Source organism: Dama dama, chromosome 26 (genome assembly GCF_033118175.1).
Source record: "Dama dama isolate Ldn47 chromosome 26, ASM3311817v1, whole genome shotgun sequence".
Lineage (NCBI taxonomy): Eukaryota > Metazoa > Chordata > Mammalia > Artiodactyla > Cervidae > Dama > Dama dama.
This window is the reverse complement of record NC_083706.1, coordinates 47,373,270-47,398,927: the sequence shown is the minus strand read 5'-3', so window position 1 is coordinate 47,398,927 and position 25,658 is coordinate 47,373,270. Positions and strand designations below refer to the sequence as shown.

Genomic DNA, 25,658 nt, shown 5'->3' with positions numbered 1-25,658 from the left:
TCCTTTGCCTTCCTCTACAACTTGGCTGCTAAAACACATTTTAATTCATTCTATCCATTATCCCCTCCTCTGAGTCCTTTCAAAGGTCCGAGATCTCACAGGCTCTGCTCTTATTTCTTCAGCCTCAGATATCCACATTGTGGGGTTAGGGTGGGGGTAGTCCTTCCCAGAAAAACATTGTACTTTTTTTAAAAGTAATTTTTATCTATTTCTTGGCTGCGCTGGGTCTTCACTGCTGTGCAGGTTCTTCTCTAGTTGCAGTGGGCAGGGGCTACTCTTGGTTGCGGAGCATGCACTTCTCATCGTGGTGGCTTGTCTTGTTGTGGAGTACCGACTCTAGAGTGCACAGGCTTCAGTAACTGCAGCATGTGGCATCAGTAGTTGCGGTTCCTGGGCCCTAGAGTACAGGCTCAATGGTTGCAGCATGGCATGTGGGATCTTCCTAGCACTGGCAGGCGGATTCTTTACCACTGAGCCACCGGGGAAGCCCCATACTTGGTTTTAAAAGCAATTCTGATACCTGTAACTGGGGACACAATGCTCAAAATCTGTACAAGAGGCAGTGGGCAGACTGGTTCAGGTATTCCTTAGCCTTTAATTAATTATCCTGATTACAGGCGCCACTGTCCACTTAAGCGCTCCATAACTGCTGAGCTTAGAACCCTCCTGAGAAGACTGGTTCCCATCTCCACAGCAGCCTCACTGGCGCTAGTTTCAATGTGTGGTTTCCTCCGGCTTATCCATCAGTAGGCATCCCTCCGCTTTCTTGTCTTTCATAAATTTGTCAAATTTTCTCATTGACTGTTGGCACTTTTTCTTGCTTAAGGACTATTATGGAAATACTACCTTTTATGTATCATCATTTCAACTGGATTTTGGAAAGTAGACTGAGGAAATATTTATATACAATTTGCAACCTTAAATCCAAATATATGGATAAGCTCCAAATATATGGTTATGCATCCCATTTGCTCAGCAGGAAGCCTGGCGCTAAGTGAAACAAGAGAATACAGCTGTAGCCGGCTTTCACCAAGTCGCAAGAACCAATGGATGAAATTTCAAGAATTTTATGACTTGGTTGACTTTGCTTTGACATCTTGAAATTGACCATGATAGCAGTATTTATACCACTGAAATCAGCAAATACTATGAACCAGCCCCTTTGCCTCTTTGAGAGCTGGTTGGTAGACTTTGTCCGTACACCAATAGTCTTTAGTAACATAAGATATATGTTGAAGAAAAAGAGAAGTCCAAGCAAGCTAGCCATCAAGTACAAACCAGACACTCCAAGTGCTAAGGAATTCAGACAGCAGGAATCACTGTTGACTGTAACCGCTGAGGAAGGTTGGCAAGGTAGCATCAGTGCAGACAGAGCATCGCTGCGCTTGTCAAAATGCAAGAGTGGGCTCTGAAGCCAGAGTTGGAGTTCTAGCTCTTTCACTTACAGCTGTGTGACCTGGAGGAATTACTAAATCTCTCTAGTAAGCGTAACAACAGTCAGCATTTACCAACTCCTTATCATGGGTAGACACTGTGCTAGGTGCTTTTCCACAGATGAACTTAATCCTTACTTCCATCATATGCAAAATGCTGTCTACCAAAGGGGCTATTCTGAGTATTCCATGACATGATTCACGTAAAGTCTCCATAAAATGTGGTAAAACTGCCAAATTTCTTATAGAAGGTAAGCAATTTCTACATGCAGACTTTTCCTACAAGGCCTTGAAAGATGGGTTTGTCTGGTTATGTGAAGGGACTAGCAGAGGGCATTTCGGCCAAAGGGGAGGTGGGTCCCAAAGCACAGAGAAAAGACAAAGAGGAGTGTGGGCCCTGGTTCTGATGCTAGCCTGAATGGAGCAGAAACTGTACTGTGGGTGGGGGATGGGGTAGTTGGATGGGGATAGATTGTACCGAGTCCAGTGTTCAAAGCAGAGAACTTCACATTTCACGTGATGGGAACTAAGGGAGTCATTCTAAGTTCTTGGAGGGGTGGAGAAATTATTAAAATGGAATTTTTAAGAATAGGATTCTGGCAGGCAGGCACTTATGCAAAACTCATTGGAGAAGGGGCAAAGACAGAAGCAAGAGGTGGCAGAAATAAGGGACAAAAGGCCGGATCTGAGAGGCAGTTTAAAAGACAAAAAGAATAAGATTATTTTATAAGTGAATAAGCCAGAAATATGTACTCATGATACTTGGAGGAGTAATCTGGACCAGAAATTAAGAAAGATAAGAAATGGCTACCAAAGGAGAAGAGGGGTGGGGGAAGGATAAATTAAAAGTTTGAGATTAACAGGTACTACTGTATAGCACAAGAAACTATGTTTAATGTCCTGTAATAACCTAAAATGGAAAAAAATTTGACAAAGAATAGATATATACATATAACTGGATCACTTTGCTGTATACCTGAGACTAATATAACATTGTAAATTAACTATACTTAAATTTAAAAAAATAAGGGAGATTCTTTCTTTACCCCTACCTCCTAGATCCTCCCCCAGCAAACAAAACAAAACTATTCTAATTTAAAAGAACATATGTACATTTTAATCAGCAGAAAGTTTTTTTTTAAACATTCCGTGTGGGTTTTGGTATTTACTTTTAATTAGATTAAATTAATAGGAATAAAGTTTTTGAGTGTTTGTTGAGTTTTGTAACTGAATATCATGGCATGTGTAGTTAATCTTATTTCCCTAAATACCCACAAAATGATGTTAAATAATGGTTTTATCATGGTTTGGAGCTAGAATTTTTTTCTTAACCTTTGCAGAGGGTGGAGAAAGGGAGCAGGACACGCAACTGGGTAGCACAAGGAGTGTGTTAGTGAATGTTCGTGCGCGCCTGTCAGCAGGACTGACGCTAGAGATTGGCCCTACTGCAGGGAGGCTGTGTGGGGAGTGCCCAGACCTGGCCTCGCTCGTGTCCTGAGCAACAGCCAGCAGGGACACCACGGGCCGTGTGTGGCACCTCACCATTCTGGCAACAGCTGACTATGGCGAAGGCCTCTGGGGACCTTGACGCTGCTCAACCCAGTGGAGAGTCCTTGGTCCCCATCTTTCCTGAGTTCTGAGCAGCCTTGACATTGAATCACTCTCTCCTTTGTGAAAAACACTTTCCTTTTACCTTATGAGGCGCCATATCCTTCTGATTCTCTTCCCTCCTCTCTGGCTAATCCTTTTTGATAAGTTTATCAGCCAGATGTTAAATGTTGGAGGTCTCGACACTTATTCCTCAAGTCCTTTTCTCTTTTTGCTCTCTCACTCTTTTTGTTTTTACTGTTGACTCTTTACCTGGCAAACTCACTGCTTCCCATGGTTACCACCTATATGCCAGTGATTCCTAAAGTTTTCCTCCAACCTGACCTTTCCTTTGAATCCTAAACCTAGAGCCAACTGCTCACTCAACAACCTTTGCTGTCTCAAAGATGCCACAGATTCAGCATGTTCTAAACTGCACGGTCTTTCCCCTCAAGTGCTGTCCTCTTTCAGTTTTGCCCATTCTCATTGTAAGTCACCAGTGTTCATCGGAAACCTAGCCAGAAACTTTGGCATCCTCCCCAATACCCTCATCTCTTCATTCTGCTTTTCTGCCAAGGATCCAAATCTATCCCCAAACCCTGAAAAGTTTACCTCCTAAATAGCTTTCGGCTATTTCTACATTTTTGTATCTCTGTGTTCACCATTGTGCAATTACTTGGCTTAATGTAATAAATGCCTGATTTGTTTTCCAGAACCTACTTTTGTTTCTCTTCAATAATCTATTGGGCTTTCTGAATAGTAGTTGCTCATCTTTTCCAAACACAAGTTTGTCATGTTCCCTTGGGCCTCACAAAATCCTTTGTATCTGTCAGGATAAATTAGGTAATACTGTAGTAACAACCGCAGAAATCTCGTTAGGTTTCAACAGCAGCAGCTTACTGCTCATTCACAACATATCTGTGGCTTTGCTCCGTGGAAATCCCACTTTGGGATTCAAGCTGATGCAGCAGGCTCTGTGTGGGAACGCTGCTGGTCACTGTGGCAATGACAGTGACCAAAGAGAAAGTGTGATCTGCATGCTGGCTCTTAAAGCTTCCGTCTGAAAGGGACGCATGTCACCGCTGCCCGCATTTCATCGGCAGGCAAGTCACAAAGTCTCTTCTTTTTATTTTGTTTTAAATAATTTTATTTATTTTTGATTGCACTGGGTCCTTGAACATGCGGATCCTTCTATCTGTTCTCCTGCCTGTCCTCCTTTCCCCCTTTTACTCCACTATTTCTTCATGTCTCAGCTAGGTTGTCACTTCTACCCAGAAACTTACCCTGGTCCCCCCAGCCTAGGTTGGCTTCCTTTGTCCTATGCTTGCAGAGAACTGTATTCTTTTCCTTCAGAGCACTAATGTGATCTTTTAATTATCAACCCACTGGTGTGATTAGGTGATGAACGTCTGTCTTCCCTGTCCTGACTCTGAGATCCATGTCTGTTCCAAAAGAGAACTATGTCTGTTTTGCTCATCATTGTAGACAGCACCCAACATGATGCTTTAAACATGGTGGATCTTCAATGACACTTGATGGAATGAATGAAGAAGAAAGCTGAAGTGCTTAGAAGAACCACAGGAAGAGTTGAGTACGTTTAGCTTGAGAAGAGAATACTCCTGTGGAACAGGCTAAAAGCCACACATGCATGAAGGTAAAGGGCTTCCATGGGAAAGTGGGAGTACATTTATTTTTATTCCTTCAGAGAGCATATCTAGTTCCAAAATTTAGAAGTTAGGGAAAATGCAAATCATGGAAGCAACCTAAATGTCCACTGACATGTGAATGGATAAAGAGGACTGTGTGTGTGTGTGTGTGTATAAATATATATATTGGGCTTCCCTTGTGGCTCAGCTGATAAAGAATCTGCCTGCAATGTGGGAGACCTGGGTTTGATCCCTGGGTTGGGAAGATCCCCTGGAGAAGGGAAAGGCTACCCACTCCAGTATTCTGGACTGGAGAATTCCTTGGACTGTATAGTCCATGAGGTTGCAAAGAGTTGGACATGACTGAGCGACTTTCATTTTCACTTCACTTTCATATATATATTACTCAGCCATGAATGAAATAATGCCATCTGCAGCAACATGGATGGATCTAGAGGTTATCATAGTATATGAAGTAAGTCTGACAGAGAAAGACAAGTATCATTTGATTCCACGTATGAGAAACCTGTATGCAGGTCAGGAAGCAACAGTTAGAACTGGACATGGAACAATAGACTGGTTCCAAATAGGAAAATGAGTACATCAAGGCTGTATATTGTCACCCTGCTTATTTAACTTATGTGCGGAGTACATCATGAAAAACGCTGGGCTAGATGAAGCACAGGCTGGAATCAAGATTGCCCGGAGAAATATCAATAACCTCAGATATGCAGATGATACAACCCTTATGGCAGAAAGTGAAGAGAAACTAAAAAGCCTCTTGATGAAAGTGAAAGAGAAGAGTGAAAAAGTTGGCTTAAAGCTCAACACTGAGAAAACTAAGATCCTGGCATCTGGTCCTGTCACCTCATGGGAAATAGATAGGGAGACAGTGGAAACAGTGTCAGACTTTATTTTTTTGGGCTCCAAAATCACTGAAGATGGTGACTGCAGCCATGAAATTAAAAGATGTTTACTCCTTGGAAGGAAAGTTATGACCAACCTAGACAGTATATTAAAAAGCAGAGACATTACTTTGCCAACAAAGGTCCGTCTGGTCAAGGCTATGGTTTTTCCAGTGGTCATGTATGGATGTGAGAGTTGGACTGTGAAGAAAGCTGAGCGCCAAAAAATTGATGCCTTTGAACTGTGGTGTTGGAGAAGACTCTTGAGAGTCCCTTGCACTGCAAGGAGATCCAACCAGTCCATCCTAAAGGAGATCAGTCCTGGGTATTCATTGGAAGGACTGATGCTGAAGCTGAAACTCCAGTACTTTGGCCACCTCAAGCGAAGAGTTGACTCATTGGAAAAGACCCTGATGCTGGGAGGGATTGGGGGCAGGAGGAGAAGGGGATGACAGAGGATGAAATGGCTGGATGGCATCACCAACTCGATGGGCATGGGTTTGGGTAGACTCCGGGAGTTGGTGATGAAGAGGGAGGCCTGGCGTGCTGCGATTCATGGGGTTGCAAAGAGTCGGACATGACTGAGTGACTGAACCGAACTGAACTGATATGTGGAATCTTTAAAAATATACAACTGAACTTATTTACAAAACAGAAACAGACTTGTAGACATAGAAAATAAACTTATGGTTACCAAAGGGGAAAGGGGGGAGAAGGATAAACTAGGAGTATGGAGTTAACATATACACACTACTATATATAAAATAGATAAACAAGGACCTACTGTATAGCACAGGGAACTATAATCAATATCTTGTCATAACTTCTAATGGAAAAGAATCTGAAAAAGAATATAATATACATACACAACTGAATCAGTATGCTTTATACCTGAAACTAACACAACATTGTAAATCAACTATATTCCAATAAAAAAAAGAAAGAAGTCAGAGGCAATGAATCAGATTTCAGTTCACAGTAAAAATAAACTTTTTGATAAAGTGAGTATTGATATTAGAAATTGTATGTTCTTTGTATTTGTTCAAGTAGAAAATGTTTGATCCCCAAAGGGGAAGGTAAAATTTTATCCCCAAACTCCAAAGTGGCATAAGGCTATTAGAAAATAGAGATTGTAAACAAGGAGGCAAGAAAAATATAGGGCACCAATTATCAGGTCATATAACTGTGCCTCTAGAGTGGCACAGGAAATAGGCGCCATATAAATGTTCTCATCTTGGTTTGAAATTTCTAACTGACACAGAGGATCTTCAGGTAGATCCTCCCCAATCTATGCCTTCATCTATAATTGCTTAAATAAATTGGATTACAGATGTGTCTTTTTTGGAGTGCCAAGGGAGTAGACAAAATAATTTATAAACAGAAACTGCCTTAGATAATGAAAAACTACACTATATATCATGCCATGCTGAATAGTGCTTAACTAATAGCAAACAGTTATACATACCATGAAAGCTACGTGTTAATTTCATTTTCAAAAGCTGTTATATATATATATATATATACATACTATAACATACATGTAGCATACTTTTAAAAGCTTCCCTCTTTTATTTTTATCAGAATAACAAGTGCATGGCTTATATTACATGGTTTAAAAAAAGTATGGATGAGGTTATAACATTATAAGACATTCAGTAGATATAAATCACCATTGTAATATAAGGCGACATTTTACAGACTATTAGTTCAGAAGGAGTCATGTGACACTGGAATAGTTAAAAAGAGTTTTCTTAAAGGTGGAGCACTTAAGTGAGTCTCTAGAAATGGGGTAGGTTTTTATGGATGGATGAACAGGAAGAAATGCAGTGCATATGACCATCATGTTCTAGATCTTCTGAGTCAGTTTTGATTTTAAATATGACCATGATCCTCTAAGTATGTTCATAATTGCTAGAGCTGGTGGGTTTGAAATACGGTCAATGTGGACATGAATGAGTGCATGGAAGTGAAATAGGGGATGGCTAAGCAATGAGTCAAGTGGATCAGTGCTTAATCAGAGCAGGCATTGGGACTGGGCAGAGCAGCAAGTAAGCGTCATCTCCCGTCATCTAATCGACAGCTATCTGTCCACGTTGTCGGATCCTTCCCTACCCCCCGGCCCAATGGTAAACTCATATGACATCCTGATGTCCCAGGGGAGGAAATGTTTGCAACGGTTGGAAATGTGATAGAACAAGAAACATGCAGTCAGTACGTGCAATCGGCTGCATAGATTGTGAAACAAAAGTTATGGTACTATTTGTTCTGTGACAGGATAAAAATTGTAAATCTTTCATAAGATAGAAACTCTAGCTTAAGAGAGGGCTGCCAGGTCACGTTGTGCCACTCTCCCCTACTCCTTCCACCTCCCCAGCCTCGTCTTTCCAGCTGGTGTCTGCCCCTGGGGCACAGGATACAGGACACAGAGCAGTTCGGTGAGATTTTGCTCAAACGCGGTAGACTTCTTGTTTTTCTCCACCATGATAGTGACAAGGCTATGATAGAAATAAGGTAGAAAAGGGAGAGGGGATTGAGAGAGTGTGTGTGTGTGTGTTCAGTTGTTCAGTCATGTCCTAATCTTTGTGACCCTGTGGACTGTAGCCCACCAGGCTCCCCTGTCCATGGGATTTTCCCGACAAGAACTAAAAGCAAACTAGATTTTCAGGTTTTTTTTTTTTTTTTTTTTTCTTTCTTTCTAGGCTATGAATAAAATGTTTATGAACAAAGAAAAAGGTGCCTATGGAATACACAGAATGTAAAACCATGAATCCATTCAGAGGAAGCATCTCCATAGAAGGAAAACATTTGATCATTTTTAACTTTTCTTGGGTCTTGGGGGTCCAAAATTCATCATAACAGTTTAAAACTGCTATACTACATAGGAGTGTTTAGAAAGGGCTACATAAAAATATGAATAGTAAGGCAAGATTCATTGTTTTAGAGTCATTTTTCTTTTGTTGATTCTTATTTGAATCTCTTCATTTTATTGTTTTCATTCAACAAGAGTCTCACTTTAAGAAAATCCAGTGTCTGGCAACGACATGGTGAAATCACAAGGCCAAAGAGATGCAACTGTGGGCATGACAGAAGGATTCTGATTCCTGCTATCCTCATTACACCAAAAAATACGATGCACTGAACTTTACTCATGAATACGAAGTCTTCCTCTTGATAGTGTGTGTAATCTCACACTTTGCTGTTAGAATTGTCTAGGTTCCTTCCTTACGGCTTCCCTGATGGCTCAGTTGGTAAAGAATCCTCCTGCAATGCAGGAGACCCTGGTTCGATTCCTGGGTCAGGAAGATCCGCTGGAGAAGGGATAGGCTACCCACTCCAGTATTCTTGGCCTTCCCTTGTGGTTCAGCTGGTAAAGAATCCACCTGCAATGTGGGAGACCTGGGTTCGATCCCTGGGTTGGGAAGATGCCCTGGAGAAGGGAAAGGCTACCCACTCCAGTATTCTGGCCTGGAGAATTCCATGGACCATATTGTTCAAGGGGTCACAAAGAGTCGGACATGACTGAGCGCCTTCCACTTTGCGCCTTCCACTTTGAGTTCCTTCAGTCCTCCTCAGTCTACAATATTGTCACTATATCCATACCAAACAGAGACCTGTGACAGCGGAAAGTGGCTTCTTTTCTCATCTCCTGTCACTGCTGTTCCTTTCCGTGGACGCAGCTTTCGACTGTGGGTTGCAGCAGCTCTGAACACACGGTCATATAACTTATTAGTGTTTAGACAGGACCTGCGTCTCAGCCAATTAACACATTTATTCAAACCTGTTTCTGAAAAATGGTTAAAAACCACCTTGTAGGGTTTGTGCTCATAGAAAGAGCAACCTGTGGGCACTAATAAACATAGTTATATCTTATGAGATAAATACACTTATTAAATATATTTAGTTTTGTTTTTGATTTGGTACCACCCTCCCGTCCCCTAAATTGCCTTTAAGCTGGTGAGAAAGTCGGCTTCACTGAAGCAGAAGGGAAATGAGATGCATTTAGGTTTAGGGGGATGGTTCTACATTCTGGTTCGGATGAACTGCAGAAGTCAGTGATTCTCCCAGTGATCTCTCCAAAATGCTGGTGAAGTAAAAGTCGCTCAGTTGTGTCTGACTCTTTGCAACCCCATGGACTGTATGGTCCATGGACTTTTCCAGGCCAGAATAATGGAGTGGTTGGCCTTTCCCTTCTCCAAGGGATCTTCCCAACCCAGGGATCGAACCCAGGTCTTCCACATTGCAGGCAGATTCTTTACCAGCTGAGCCACAAAATGCCAAATGACAGGGAAAAAAAGTTGTGGCAAGTGTGCCAGATAAAATGGTAGACAAAGTAAATATAACTGTTGAAGACAATAATTTAATGTAAATTCACATACCTAGGGATTCCTTATTGGCTCAGATGGTAAAGACTCTGCCTGCAAAGCAGGAGACCTGGGTTTGATCCCTGAGTCAGGAAGGTCCCCTGGAGGAGGGCATGGCAACCTACTCCCTTATTTTCGCCTGGGAAATCCCATGGACAGAGGAGCCTGGCGGGTTACAGTTCACCGAGTTGTAAAGAGTCAGACATAACTGAGCGACTGACACTTCCACTTTTCATGTAGCGAAGTTTGGCCTAGACAGAAATGTTTCTTGTTACTGTTTAAGTGCATTAAAGACAGCAATCTAGGCAATATATTTTGATTCATTACTAACTTTCCTCACAACTTTTGAAAAATCTTGGTTTAATCAGGTCACTGATTCAAAAGCATTCATTGAGTGCCGACATTGTGACAGACCATATATACTGTGCTACTGCATGTGGCTTTATGACTTATTCTTTCCTCACTCTCCTCCTCCTCCTTTCTCATCTATCTCTGAGACCTCTTAAACTTTCCTATTTAGATTTGTCTTAATTTTTTTCCTCAAGCTTTGTTTTCAACATATGAATGTGAAGTTTTCCCACAAAATCAACTTTTTCCCCTGTTTTAACCCTCTTGGAAAGGAATGTCCTTCAACTGAAAAAGTGGGAAATATCCACTAATTTTAAGCATAAATATAATCATGCAACTCTATAATGATGCTGTTTCTTTAGCTGTGATGAAATGATGAACTTGGTTATTGCTATGTTTATTCGGTATGTGACCTTGCCTTTCAAGTGAAGTTCAAGTGAACTTCTGTCCACTTTGAGAACCACCTTACATTCCTTACTCAGTGGACTAACAAGGACAAAGCAGCCCAAGAGTGAAATAATTTCAACAACCTTGAAAATGTGTAAGAAAGTGTGGCCAACAGAAAGCCTTCATTCTCTGTGTTTATACTGGTACCAATCTTAATAGCACGCCATTAACTCAACCTAAAGTTATGCTTTTTAAAACAATTCAAGTTCAAGGGCATCCCATTTATAACTAATCATGTTCCAGACCTATAAAATATTTGCAGTAACAATCCAAACTGGCATATAAGTTAAAGCTCACTCTGGGCTGCTTAAATTTACACGATCAGCCTGGGACTGGCTCATCCCACTGCATCGGATCACAATACCTCATGATCAAGTGCAATTCACATCTCATGATTCTAGGAATCGATGTACATGGATACACAGTGATATTATTATTAAATCCAATTGCTTTGCAATTAACCTGATATGACACCTATACAAATGATTGAAATAAAGAGCCTCCTGTTTCACAGGAGACAATCAATAAAGTGAAATCACAGCTACTGACAATGCCAGCAACTTGGCTTGTTACTATAGTGCTATGCTTTTCTCGGGCCGAGGCTGCTGCTCCCCTGTTGAATCTCAGCCACCATAACTTTCAACTACTGGCAACGCTCACGCCTCACAGAAGCATAATATTCCAATACTTGGACATTCCTAACCCATCTTTGCTGAGTTAAGAAAAGTTACAATCAATCTGGGATGTACTAAATCATACATCTTCCTTCTTTGCTCCCGAAATGGAATTAGAGTTCCTTTCTTCAGGAAAGGCTCCATAACGGTGAAAGGGAAAATAGTTGTCTTTGTTGATTGAGTATGTTCTTAGGAAAAAAAAAACAAAAAACAAAACAAATCTGACTCTCCCTCTTGCATAAATGTTTTACAACTAACTGTCTGAAAGCAAAACCAAATCATAACAGCATCTGTCCCAATTATTATTATTGTTATTACTATTCTGTAGCTTAATTATCTCCATTTCAATTAAGTACAAGCACTTCACAGTTACAACCCTGATCTAAATCAACATTTTGTAAAAATGTCACAACTTTCTTTTTATCTCACCCTCTTTTGGCAGATTTTTGCCAGTGTGTGTCTGCCAGACAACTGGTCATAGAGAATCGACTTCTTGAGAGCAGAGACTGTACGTCCTTCAAGATCTAACAGACTTGTGCACAGACATTCCATAGGTATTTGATGACCACCTATTCAAGTAGTGCCTAGTTGAGACCTCATAACTCCTTAAGTAGACTGAACTTGACCTTATGGAATATTTAGGACAGGCACTGATCAAAAAATATGTTTTTCCCCATGTCTCTCTTTATATACTTGTTTTTAAACAGAGACCAGTCAACTCAGGGTATGTTTCTATGAGGCCATTTTCATCTCCTGAAATGGGGAGAATACAGCATTAAGTATGAGAAATGTGTCTCTCTTTAAACAACCAGCGTGGCTGATTGAAAACAATGATTTATTTAATACTCTAAGCAGAGTCTGTTCTCCATGAATCATACTGTATACATAATGGTGATGAAAATGTTCAGTTTGAAATTTCTCCCTGGCCAGGGAGGAAACCATGCGGGTGAGTCATGGTTTTGGTGATGACTGTCCTGAGGAAGCTAAACTGGGAAGCCACAGGTTAAAAAAGGAACAGAGAGAGAATCCTTAACAGGAATGAATGCAATGGTCATCAGCTCCCAAAGGCAACAGACGCCCCCTTCCGCTGCTTACACCCAGAGGAGAGTCTGCAGAAGAGGAGTTCCTGGAGAGAAACTCTGAAAGCAGAGGGAACCAAATACAGTGAGCATGTAGAGGGACCCATGGGCTCTGGGAAAAGAAACAGGACTTGTCCTTGAGGGAAGGGAGATAAATGGCTGCCTGTTTGAGGAACATGACTGTACGCACTCACTCCTGTGAAAGAAATTCATTTAAAAGCAATTGGATTAGAAATGGAGATTTACATGGATGGGTTTAACGAAGAGGAGCGTGTGAGAGACCGTCAAGATGTGCATCAGTCATTTCCTCAAAACTGTAAACAGCATTGACGACTTAGGATAACAGTGTTAAGTGGGAAAATGGGCCACTAACTTGTAATTAAACTATGACTGCAATTATGTTAAATATGTGTGTTATGGGTAACAACTGATCAGGAATCCAGAGAAATTAACATAGTTGTGTTAATGGAGTGATGTTATTTGTTTTCCATGGTTTAAATTGTGTGGGTGTGAAAGTGAGGGAGAGATTATACACTGACTCTGACAGTAAGACAGTGACACAAGGAATAATAGACAAGGAGTCAGTAAACTGGTGTTGAAGTTTCTCCTTGCACGCCGGCTGTGAACCTAACCTCTCCAAGCCTCAGTGTCTTTACATAAAAGATGGAAATAACAGCACCCGCCCTGCACTAATAGGGTAGTGAAAACACTTTGTAAATTGGAAGTATTTTGTGAGATCACGTGACAGATTAAGATCAGAGTGCTGTATAGATCAGATACTTAGAAAGTCCAGAACTCAAACAGTGATCCCGAAACTCCTGTCTCCACAGTCACACAGGAGCTGGACAACGTGCGTTAGATCATAACTGTTTGATATACAGATTATAATCACTTATTGGATGCCAACTAATTGTTTTACTAACCAGGTTTCCCAACACCATTTATAGAATAATCCATTTTTCTTCCATTTGAAATGATTCGAAATGCTCCCTTTATCATATACCTGAGTTTATTTCTGAAGTCGACAGTTTCTTTGCTTACCGTTCTCTTTTAACTTTATGACTATTGTAGCTTTATAATATTTGTAATTTGGTTGGGCAACTTTTTATGGCTTAAAAAAAAAAAAAGTATCCAGGGTAGAGTGGGAGCTATTAAGGTGGTTAACCAAGCTTGGGCCCAGAAAAGTTAAGTAACCAGCCTGAAGGTGCACAGCGGTATAGCATAGTCTTAGAAGCGTCTTTGGAAACAGAGAAAGCTTAGTTTAAATCCTGATTTGCTGCTTATCATCTGGGTGACCCAACATACATTACTTAATCTCTAACCTTCTTTCTTCATCTGTAAATGGACAATACCACCACCTACCTCAGAGTGTTGTGCTGGGGATTAAATTACAAAATGAATTGAATTTCCCTAACGCTGTGCTGGCAGGCAGTCCTCCTTTGTATGCACTCCTTGTGGTAGTGGACATAGCTTCCCTTTCTTAGACTGTCTTGCATCTGCAAAAAGAAGAAGAGCCAAGAATTATCACCAGCTTCTACACAGCCTCCTGAGGGCTGACTTTGCGGTACAGAGATACATGATAACTACAGTAAGGAAACAAGGCATTTAAAGTACATATTAGCTGCTCCCTGGCTGTGGCAAAGCAGGAGACACTGTGTCCCAGATAATCTGTAAAATGCACTGTCATCATGCAGCCAAGAACATGGATGTCAACCATGTAGGAATGCCAGGCAGTATGTTCCCGTCAGACTTGAGGGGAGAGGGGACATTGTCAAGGGCGGTGGAGAGCTGGGGGGAACAGGAGAGAAATAAGGGGGCCTCTTCTGCTCTGACAAGTTTGGATTTTAAGTGATTTGGGGGCAGAGATCCTATCTATTACCTCCTTTCTTGTAGTTTCTAGAAGATGATCTAATATTTACGGCATTCGATGATTAGAGTGAAGAGATGTCACATAGGGCCTCATAGTGACCCTCTGCCTCCAACAGTGGCCAGGATGACTTTTGTGGGAAGCTGCTTTCTTCTCTCCCTTGGAAGGGATGGGTGGAGTCTGACTATAATTCATTTTAATGAAGACCTGACATGATGTGTTAAATCTTGGCCATTCAAACAACGTGGAGCCAGCCAGCCAGCTTGGACAAGAAGAGCCTCAGTTCCCCCTCATTGTAGGCTTTAGAACAAGTCAAGTCCAGCTAAAAAGTATTTATTTATTGAGTGATTTTGTGCTAGTACTATAAAAAGGAATACAAAAAGAAGGACTCTATCTGACATTCACTAAGTTGGACAGACAAGAAATATAGTAAAATAATAATAGACACCATCTGTTGAGCCCGACTCGTGCTCCGCACTATTGTCGTTGTTCAGTCGCTCAGTTATGTCTGACTCTGCACTGCAGCACACCAGACTTCCCTGTCCTTCACCTCCCAGGGTTTGCTCAAACTCATGTCCATTGAGTCGGTGATGCCATCCAACCATCTCATCCTCTGTCATCCCCTTCTCCTCCTGCTGTCAACCTTTCCCAGCATCAGGGTCTTTTCTGATGTTTGCAACAGGTGGCCAAAGTATTGGAGCTTCAGCTTCAGCATCAGTCCTTCCAATGAATACTCAGGGTTGATTTCCTTTAGGACTGATGTGTTTATAGTATATCATCTAATTCATGAATGCTTTTCACAAAGTGCCAATTCTGTGCCAGGCATCCTGGTTGCTGGGAACACCTCAAGCTGAATGAGGAAGAGGACCCCACCTTTGGGGAACCTGCGTTCTGCTGCTTATGAGCATGTGGGTATATAAAATCACTTCACATTATGCTACATGCGGTGAAGACCAGGAAAGCAGGGTAAAAGGACAGAGGGATTTGAGAGTGTGTAGGGGATGTTCCAGGGGAAGCAGCTCTGAGGACGTGAGCTAGAGGAGCGAAGTGAGCTGTGCGCGGCCGTGAGGACGGGTGTCCCAGGCAGAGAGAACAGCAAGCGTGCAGCGGCCGGACGGAGCGGAGCGCGTTCACTGCAGGCCCAGGGTGGCTGCGATGGGCTGAGAGAGACGGCGGGGCAGAAGCAGCGGGACAGACAGGCAACGAGGAGCATTCCTGGCTTCACTCTGAGGACAAGGGGAAGCTCTCAGGAAACTCTGGGCCGAAGAGGGTCACCTGGGAACGGACTCCGAGGTGGAGCTCTACATGCTGGAGACTTATTGTCCCGTGACTGTGAGCAGGTGAGAGAAGCAGGCCTGGGTAGAGGCAGACGTGTGTTCACTCAGCGGACATGTCGGCGGGTGCTGCTGGAAGCTGTGGGGCTGGGATGGCCCTTCAGTGTGTTCCCAAACTGAGGCGGAGGCCTGGACCCTGTAAGCCGGTGTCAGTTGCTGTCTCCCAAGAGGGGCTATGAAGTTTGTGCGAGGCAGCTCCCTTGCGGGCGATGCTTGAAGAGGTTTGCGCCTGTGGGCCACCCGCGGTCACCACCATCGGGGCAGCGGCCCCTCAGTGACACTGGCACGGTCACCCCTGAAGACGCCATCTCTGCGGCACACCTCAGGGTTACTACAGATCTGTTCGTGTTTTAATTCTCGTAACAGTTCCCCAACTTGGGCATTTCTGTGTCCTTTCTGAGACTCAGGGAGTTTAAGAAACTTGTTCAAGGTCACACATCTAGCAGATGTTGGATCTGAATTTAGGTCCCTCTGAGTTCAGAGAACATGTACTTTAAAAAAATGTGGTAAAACTACATGGCATAAAACTGATCATTTTAGCCATTTTAAAATGTGCAGTTTTTAAATGTGCAATTTGAAAAGTGGCATTTAGTACATTAATATTATATAACCATTACCACCATCCATCTCTAGAAGTCTTTCCATCGTACAAAACTGAAGCTCTGTACTTATTAAACAATGAGATACTATAACAATAATATTGATATTAAGCCATTACTTCCCATTTTTCTCTCTCCAGCCCCTGGAAACCATTCTACTTCCTGCTCTGTGAATTTGACTATTCAAAGTACCTCATGTATGTAGAATCAACACAATATTTTTCATTTTGTGACTAGCTTACTTATCATAGAGATTTCAAAGTTCATCCATGTTGTAACATGTCAGAATTTCCTTCTTTTTTCAGCCTGAAAACACTCCTATGTCTCTATCTACTACATTTTGTCTATCCATTCTTCCGTTGATAGGAATATGTGTTGTTTCTACTTCCTGGCTATTGTGAATAATGCTAGGAATACTGGTAAACAAATACCTATTTGAACTCCTGCTTTCAATTCTTTTGAGTATATACCTAGAAGTGGATTTGCTAGATCATATGGTAATTCTATTTTTAATTTTTTGAGGGACTGCCATACTGTTACACTCCCAACAGCATTGCCCAAGAGTTCTAATTTCTTCACATCCCCACCAGCACTTTTCTTTCCTTCTCTTTGCTTTCCCTCCCTCACTCCTTCCTCCTTCCTTTCCTTCCTTCCTTCTCCTTCTTTCTTTTTGTTCTCTCTGATATAGCCATCCTAATAGGTGTACAGTGGTATCTCATTGTGGTTCGAAGACCCTGGCAACTTTTCAAGCTGTCTTGCTGTCCCTCAGCCAGAAAGGAACTCAAGATGGCCAGCATGCATCCAATTCCACCATTCCATTTGTGGGTGGAAATGGTGACAGAACCAGGTTAAGACCCAAACTCAGTAAACTTCTCTTGATTAACAGTGAGCTGCAGCAGAACACATTCTGAATCACCCGGACACCTAGAGAACAATACAAAATTTGGCACTTTGTAAGAGTTAAAGTCTTTGCTCAAAGACCCTGAAATAGTTCAGAAAACTATGCTCTTCTTTGCATATTTAAAATTTGATATTTATAATTTTATCATAATTTAAACAGGTGCAAAGAATATAATTTGTAGCATATTGTAAACATTGACATTTTAAAATTAAATGGTTACATCAGTTTTAAATGTATCCAAATGGAATTTAAATCTTATAATAGTTTGCTATCCACTATCATCCATTTAAGAAATACACCCACAAGCTTCTCTTGAGCAAGCAAAAACTATATGTAACTTCCTGCCTTCCCTCTACTTCTGCCATGGCTTCTCTGTTTGAAATTTTATTCCCATTCTACTTCCTCTTCAACATTTTATGCTAGTGTAATGTTTATGATTGAACATCTTTTACTGAATATCCCATCATATTTTAAATCTATCAAACATTTGTATGAAATTTAAAATTTGTACATTTTAAAAATTCCTGTAACCATAGGGTCTAAATGATTTCTGTATTAAGTTATCATTACAATGACTAGTATTACACAATTGCTGAAAACAACCTAAATGAATAGAATATTTTGATAAACACTAACATGAAAATTAAAGTCTTATTGGAAGCTTGCACTTCTTAATACAACAGGTGATGTTGTCTTTTTTTAAACACTGTGTGTAGTATGGATAAATATTACTTATCACTAGAAAGATAAAGTGTTTAGCATCCATTCTATTTTTCATTTTTTAAAAGTCCTTGTTCTTAAAGAGATGGAGTTTTGTTATATAAATGTCCTTCAATTTTTGAAACTCCTGATTTTTTTGCCCTAAATCACATGGTAATCCATTATCAAATGATAGTTTTAATGACCTGACATCTTCACAATTTTTTCCTTCAGTTTTTTTCTGAAAGCAAGGTATTGAAAACCACCTGACCTGCAGAGGATTTGTTACCTAGTCTCAATGGGTTGACTGTGTACCCACCAAAGTTCACATGTTGAAATCCCAACCACTGGTACCCAAAAGTAATTATGTTTGGAAACAATGTTGTTGCAGATACAAGTAGTTAAGGTGAGGTCCTGAATGGATCCTAATCCACTAGGACTGGTGCCTTATAAAAAGGGGAAACCAGGACAGAGAGACAGAGGGAGGAGGGTGTAAAGACACTGGGGAGAAGCCAGCAGGCCGCCAACCAAGTCAAAAGGCCTGGGAGATGAGCTTCTCTCGCAGCCCTCAGGAGGAAGGAGCCCTGTCGATTATGGGTTTACCTTCTGTTGTTCATACCACTGGTTTGTGGGACTTTGTCACAGCGAGGCTAACAAACTGATACAGACTTCCTAGACCCATTCACCTCCCCTACACTTACACCAACACCAACATTTTCACTGTTTCCGTTCCTGGGGCGGAAGGTTAAACTCAAGGGCAGAGCATACTGGAAAGACTGGTAATAGTGAGGCGGCCCCTTTCTCTTATAAACTGAGGGACGGACCGTTGCAAGAAGTGAGGCAGGGCTACTTAATAAAAAGCATGCACTGGGTTTCAGATCTGTAGGCTGTCTTCTTCAAAATACTCTTGTCCGCAAGCTTCTCTGGAAAGCCTTACTCAGCCCCAGAGGAGTAAGTGTACCTACTTTGAAGATGACTGTGCTTAACTGTAGAAAACCTACTGAAATTCAGGGATGTGGAAAAACTTTTGTCAGCCGGAGGTGCTGATGACATTTTCACGAAGGATATGATGTCTGCTGGCCTTGTGTGTAGAAGTTTGATTTGTAGAAAGGAGAAGGAAGGGCATTCTAGCCAGAGTGGACGCAACTGGGGAATGGACTTCTAACTAAGCCAACGACTCAGTTGGGTGGGCCCAGCCTACACAGGATCTGTACTTATGGGTCTAGGAGCTTGTTCTTAGGCAATGGAGACTTTTATGTGAGCAAGTGACGTGATGAAAGTGATGCTTAGGAAGATTAGTTGGGCGTCAACACAGAGGATGGGAGGCTGTTTGCAGAATTTGGGAAGCAGGAAGCCATCCAAAGGCGTGGTCACTAATGAGTAGATCAGTGTAACGGCTTTGGAGATGGAGAGGCAGCTGCTTGTTGGTTGTGATGGACACAGAAATTGCAGGCCTGTATTATAGTCAAATTGTGTGCCAACTGCTCAATGGCCTTCTTTTCAGGTGGGCCGCTAAGTCCCAGAAGTAACTCTGCCTTGCCTGGGCTTCTGCCATGCCTCCTGTGTTGGTGGAATACTTAATGTCCAGAAAGACACTATGCTTTTCTGTTGGTCAAGCAGAGGTAGAAGAGGGGTGACACTTCGTTGTCCGGCTGATCCTTTCATTGTAAGCACAGAATGAGCAAATGGATGGGGAACCACTTGGTTAAATACGTAGTAGACGGGGAGACAAGACTCTTCATTCCTCATTACTCTGTTGTGGCTCACTACTCTTCCTTAGAGAGTGGAGAGGTTTCTGAGTGCCTCATTCACAGTAGCTTTGAGGAACTGAAACCCAGGTGACAGAGGCCCCGTTGTGTGCTGCCTGAGAACTTTACCCGACTCACATCCCTTTCCAAAGTGGGAAGGTGCTCCCAGACCCCCCGCTGAGCCCCTGGGGGAGAAGAGCCCCTCTTCACATCCCGCCTGGTCCTCTGAGGTGTCTGGCCTCCTGCCCAAACACGCCTCAGAGGACTGTTCATTTTCGGTCAGAACTGTAAGCCTTCCTGATTGTGTAGCAATGGAAACAAAGCTTTTCTATGCTCTGAAAAGCAAATATTTTTTATGGCCACATGCTCTTCTCACTCCCCAGTTGAAGCTGGGAAGAACGCAGAGCATTAAAACAATCCAGACACATAGCTTTCTTTTTTTCTCTCTTGCATTAGAGACTCCTGTGTTTTTAAGACTCTGAGAGGATAAGACACTGGGCGGGAGGGGGGCGGTCACTGTCCTTATAGCCATTCCTCTAAGTCACATTCACATGCGTGACTCACTATCTGTGACCCTGAGGGTCACTGGACCCTTGCAGTGTTCCTAAGCCAACTCTCTTGGCTGTCATGGGACAGTGACTTAGCGGCCATGTGGCTGCTGACTCTACTAAGACTTACCATTTGGCATGTCTTCCAAGGATGGAAAGGAGATTATAAATAACATCTGAGTGAGTTTTCTTACCTGCACCAGCTCTATCTCTTATTTATGTGTATCTTTATTTGTATGGCTGCAGTAAGAGCATATCTGATGCTAGAAAGATCACGTGCCAAGTGTCAACTGATTCCCTTGGCACAGATGGGATGATTAGCCCTCCTGGGGAGATGTCAACAGTCCCTATCATTGCCTGTGTACTTCCCAGGTGCCAGGCACAGGGGCCAAGTGTTTTTACACATTAACTCATTTCCTCAACCACTTTATGGAGTGGAAGTATTAACACTCACATTTTACAGAGATAAAAATGGAAACCTAGAGAGGTGAACTAACTTTCCTAAGGTCACAAAACAAGTCAGTCAGTGGCTGTATCAGTCAGCATGAGTTAAACCAGGCTTTGTGACAAACAGCCCCCAAGTTGTAGTGGCTGACAGGAAGAAAGGTTTACCCTCATTCAGGCTCCACATCTGTGGAGGGGCCTGGAGGCTCTGCTTCTCCTCACGCTGGGATTCGGGCAGACAGCGCTGCCCCTCCACCATGGGAGCTGCTGGTTATTATGGCAGATGGGAGAAGAGAACATGGCAAGGTGCTTTCTGGGGACACATGTTCCTTCTGTTCATTCTGTTGGCCAGAGCCTGTCACATGGCCACTCCTAGCGTCAATTGAGGGAGGAAGTTCAGTCTTACCCTCTGGGAGGGAGAGGGGGAATTTCTGTAGGCAGAGGGAGAATCTGAGAAGAAAAATATTTTCTTAAGCCAGTGCTCTTTACCCTTTCACGAACTCTGCCCCTCACTGAGCACCTCCTGGGGGCCAGGCACGGGGAGAGACTATTATTGCTGTCACTACACAGTTCAAGGCACAGAAAAGTCTTGAAGTAGCTTGAGTCAGATGACACAGGGAAAAAAGCTGCTCTGTGAGCATTCAGGTCAACCTGACTCCAAAGACTGCCATGAGGATGTCCAATGCCATGCAGGTCACTACTTTCACAAGAAAAAAGCCATATACATTTTTAAAAGATTAAAACTTTAGTTAATCACATTTATTTTCCAATTAACAGGTAGTAGTAGTAGTCTGTTAAGATGCAGACAGTGCTTATAGGTTTGAAGAAAGTGAAAAATGACTAATAATCAAAACGTCAAGAGGGAACACCAACATTTTTTTAACTAAATTAAAAAATTTTTTTTTTTTACCTAACGTATTAGACATGACTTTCCAGAGGTGCTGACTTATAACTTACTTCTTCACTTAACAATGTATTGGGAACATCTTTCCAATAAATAAACTTCATTTTTAATGGTTGCATAATATTCTCTTGACTGTGCCACAATTAGAATTCCTTAATGATTTATAAAATAAATAACATTTACCTTTTTTTTTTTTTTAACGTATTGCTGTTCTGTTGCTTTGAGTTCCATTTCTTTCCCAATAGTGGTATCTAAGAGCTCTTCTTATTTTTCTTAACCAATTCATGCTTTCACCTGTGAGAAACACTGTGTAATGGTCAAAGCTCTTTAATCAAAGCCTTTTTCTCCCTCTTCCATAGGGACCCTCCCTCAAATGCTAATAATTTTTTGTTTTCCCTAGTGTCTCAAGACAGGGATTTTCCTTGGCATTTTTGTTTTCACATAATTTTTCTGAAATGCACATATAAACTGCTTTCCTTATTTTTCTTCTTTTCTCTCCCTTCCTGTATATCCATACTCCTTATTTTACACTTGCATGTCCCTATTCTAGATCTCTTAAAATGCCTGTGACCGCTTTTGCCTCTACAGTGAGGCATTCACTGCCTTCCAGCTCTAGCCATGGTGCTCCCAAGTTCCCCTGTTCAGACCCACCACATCCCTACCCTCTGCAGGACCCTCCTGTACCGGGGCTGTTCTCTGGTCTTGAAACAGTCTTTCCTGTCATCTGGGGTTGGTCTGTTTATTCAAGAAGCCTTCTCTGGCCCCTTAGTCAAAACTAGTTGTCCTTTCTTCTGTGCTTCTCAGCGCTTTATTATTACTATTACCACCACTGTGTACTTACTTATTCAGGAAAACATCTATTCAGCACCTGTGGTAGGCTCTGGAGTGCTGGGGTAGATATTACAATACAATACTACACTAAACCATACCATACCATACAATAACCAGCCTTGGCATCCACCCTCTAGGAATCTTCCGCCCCCGGTGAGGTGGATGCGTGAACAGACGTCTCAGCCCTGCGTGGTGAAGGCTGAGATGGAGGAAGGTGCGAGGCGCCAGGGAAACAACAGGCCCCGCGGACACGGGTTGACTTTATTTGCATCAAGTTTTCCCTTAATAAATGTCAAGATCCTGAGGTAAGGGACCCATTTTCAAATTCGCCTTTGATCTGGCCAATCTGTTGATAGCAAGAGCCCGAGGTGGTGCCTTTAATAAAGGAATGGCACAGGTGCGATCGGGGGAATGGGCCAGCGGGTGGTCCCTGGGCGCCGGTCCAAGCCCAATACCCATCTCCCCGGACTCTGTACTTTTCACATCTTTCTTTCTCCGTGAAATGGACGCACGTTCCCCTCCGAATTTAGAGGTAACGACTCTTCCGCGAAAGCCTGGAAAATATGACTTTTCCACAGATGGTCTGGGTTGGGTATAGAGCTTCAGCTGTAGGACCTGCTGAGCCCTCACGGGGGGCGTTGGCTCCGAGACCCGACCGGGAGTTTTTCCCTTGCTCTGCTCGCCCGGCACCTTGGCCCGCCGCACACGTGCGCGATCCGGGAGCGGAGCCTCCGCGAACCGCGCGCCTCGCAGCCGGCCCCGCTTCTCCGGCTCTTCCCGCCGCCCCGCGCCACCCCAACCTCCGCTGCGGCCGAGCCCCCGAGCCTGCTCCGCGCCGGCTCCGGCCCGGGTTTTCCCGGCCGCCCGCCGCCGCCGCCGCCGCCGCCGCCGCGCTCGCCGAGCGGGGAGCTGGCGCCGGCGAGGCCGCCGCGGCCCGGGCGTGGGGGCAACGCCGCGCAAGCGCGCCCGCGGGGGTGACGAGTCCCTGAGCCCGGCTCCGCGCGCCCGGGGGCCCTCGGGCCGCCGCCCCACCCGTCCCCGCCACCGCCCCCGGGGACCGCCCGGTAACCGGAGCCCGTACGGGCGCGCCGGCGGGGACGCAGCTTCCCGCCCGTGTCCTCCTGCCGCGGCTGGGAGGAGACATTCCTGCTCTCCCCGCCCGGCCCGCGCCCGTTCCTCCCCCGCCGCGTGTTTTCCGCCCCAGGAGAGACCGTGCCACACAAATAAGTCTCGAATGCCCTTTGCCGAGCGGGCAGGAGGGCATCGAGCGCCGCGTCCGAGCGGGCCATTTTCAGGGCGCGTCTCCGGAGCCGCCAAAAGTCTTGTTTTCTCCCCAAAAGTGGAAGGTGTCGGGGGGCGGGGGCGGGCAAGAGGCGGCTTCCAACTGCTACACACGCTCGAATAGTTGTCAGGAAAATCAAACTGACGTCAGCCCCGGGGAAAAAGATAGGTCTCTTTTGTTCTTATGTTCTCCCCCACCCCCTCCCCTGCGATCAAAGGCAAAAAACATTTTTTTTTGGAGGTGGGGGAAAGACAAAAAGGGGGGAAAAAATTGCAAGGCAAAGAGATAGCTTCCATTAGAGCTCCAGCCCGGGCGAAGGGAATGTTTAATGAATGCATCAAGCCTTTTGATCACCCTCGCTCGGTTGGGTTCAGTAGTGCCGGAAGGTTAGTTGCATATCCTGTGGCTGATCTGAAATTCGATCAGCAGAGGGGGCAAAGAAAAGAAAAGCATTTTAATGGGAATCAATAGAGGATCATAGGTCCTGGAAGGAAATACGTGTTGATTAAAAATGCCACAAGATTAAAAAATGTTCACGACCGGTTTAAAAAAAAAAAAAAAAGAGGAGAGGGGGAGGAGGGCGGGGGGAAAAAACCCTTAGCAATTTATTTTGTGTGTGTGCTGCTGCCAGAGAGGCAGTCAGCAGACCAACAGTTTGTGTAATGCTTCAAGCTACAGCAGGCAAATTTAAAGCTGTATGCGCAGAACAACATAATAAATACTTATCGAAAATGCATTTCTATTTCTAAGCGGGGTTCACTCATGCATTATACAAAACACCTAGGGCTGCAGTGGCGAGACACAAGGGGACAAGTAAGGTGTGCTGTGACTCAAGTTCTTAAACTAAACTCTTGGGCTTTCAACAGTTGAGAGCTAGAGATATATACTTGCTTTTTTTTTTTTCTTCTTTAATTGAAACTAAACTAACAGCTTTGGAAGATACCATAGATTTAAATGGTCTGAAACGTAAGAAAAAAAAAAAGTTGTGATAATATAAAAAAAATCTGATATTTGCGAATGTGAAGAGGAGGGTAGGGTGGAGAGTTAACTGTGGTAGATAGCATATTGATTGGGTTGTGGAGTGGAAAATTATTGCCCTGTAGGTAGAGAGAGTGATCAACAATGTGATAAAAATGGTTGAAGGTTATACGGCTATTTACTTATTACTACAGTGGGAAATGGAAAAAGGCCTTTTAAACCCACTCTTTAACACAGAAACACAAGTATACACCCTATCTGCATGGCCTCTTGGAGAGGAATCAATAGCGTTTAAATGTTTACGCTTTTAACGAAGTTCTTTCATTATTGGGAGGGAATTCAGCTGGCAGGGGTGGTGGCCCCTTCTTTTCTAGATGATCTCTAGAGGCTCCTCAACCAGCTGGGCATTCCAGTCTTCACCCCTTTCTCCTGTCTTTCTTGTTCTCACCCTGTCTTTCAGCCTCTCTAAAGAACAGGAAAAAGAGCAAGGAGGGTTTTCAGGACAATTTCCCTGGTGTATTTCCAATATTTATTGCAGTAGTTTGGATAGAGCAGGATCTATCAAAACTGAGATTTCTTTGTTCAGGCAACGCCTCCTCTTACCTTAATGTGTTCTGGCTTCACTGGATGATAAAATGCTTGGAGGAAGGGCATTTTTCTCCTTTCTCATTCATAACAGTGCTCCTAAGAACCAAACCTCACACCTAGGAACCAGTAGAGAGAGCTGAGTCAAGCTGAGAGTAGCAGATCACACACTGACCACACTCTGAAATCCATTCAAAAAAGGAAGATGATTTCTGGGTAAGTTCAAACAAGTGACTTAGCTTCTCTGAGCTTTGGGTTCCTCATCTGTAAGATGAAGGATGCTTATCTCTACCCACCAGAGCTTTTGTGAATGACATAATATATATAAGACACTGTGAGATACTTATATATATATATATATTTATATAAATGTCTTCCTTCTCCTAAGATGCCCCCACCCAGGATGCCTCCTTTATTCAGGCTCTTGTGTAGTCTCTGCTGTGAATTTGAACTGCAAC

At 43.2% G+C, this 25,658-nt stretch overlaps 1 long non-coding RNA gene across 2 annotated transcripts; it reads left to right on the top strand.

Moving 5' to 3' along the window:
- The first annotated feature begins 4,528 nt into the window (after nt 1–4,528).
- Nucleotides 4,529–17,556, top strand: LOC133047131 (uncharacterized). 2 transcript variants are annotated; one of them, XR_009690663.1, is made up of 3 exons: nt 4,529–4,674; nt 11,844–11,955; nt 16,421–17,556. It is a non-coding gene; the product is annotated as an uncharacterized LOC133047131 (long non-coding RNA). The 2 variants fall into 2 exon arrangements; XR_009690664.1 differs by lacking the exon at nt 4,529–4,674 and adding an exon at nt 7,923–8,006.
- Nucleotides 17,557–25,658: the final 8,102 nt, after the last annotated feature.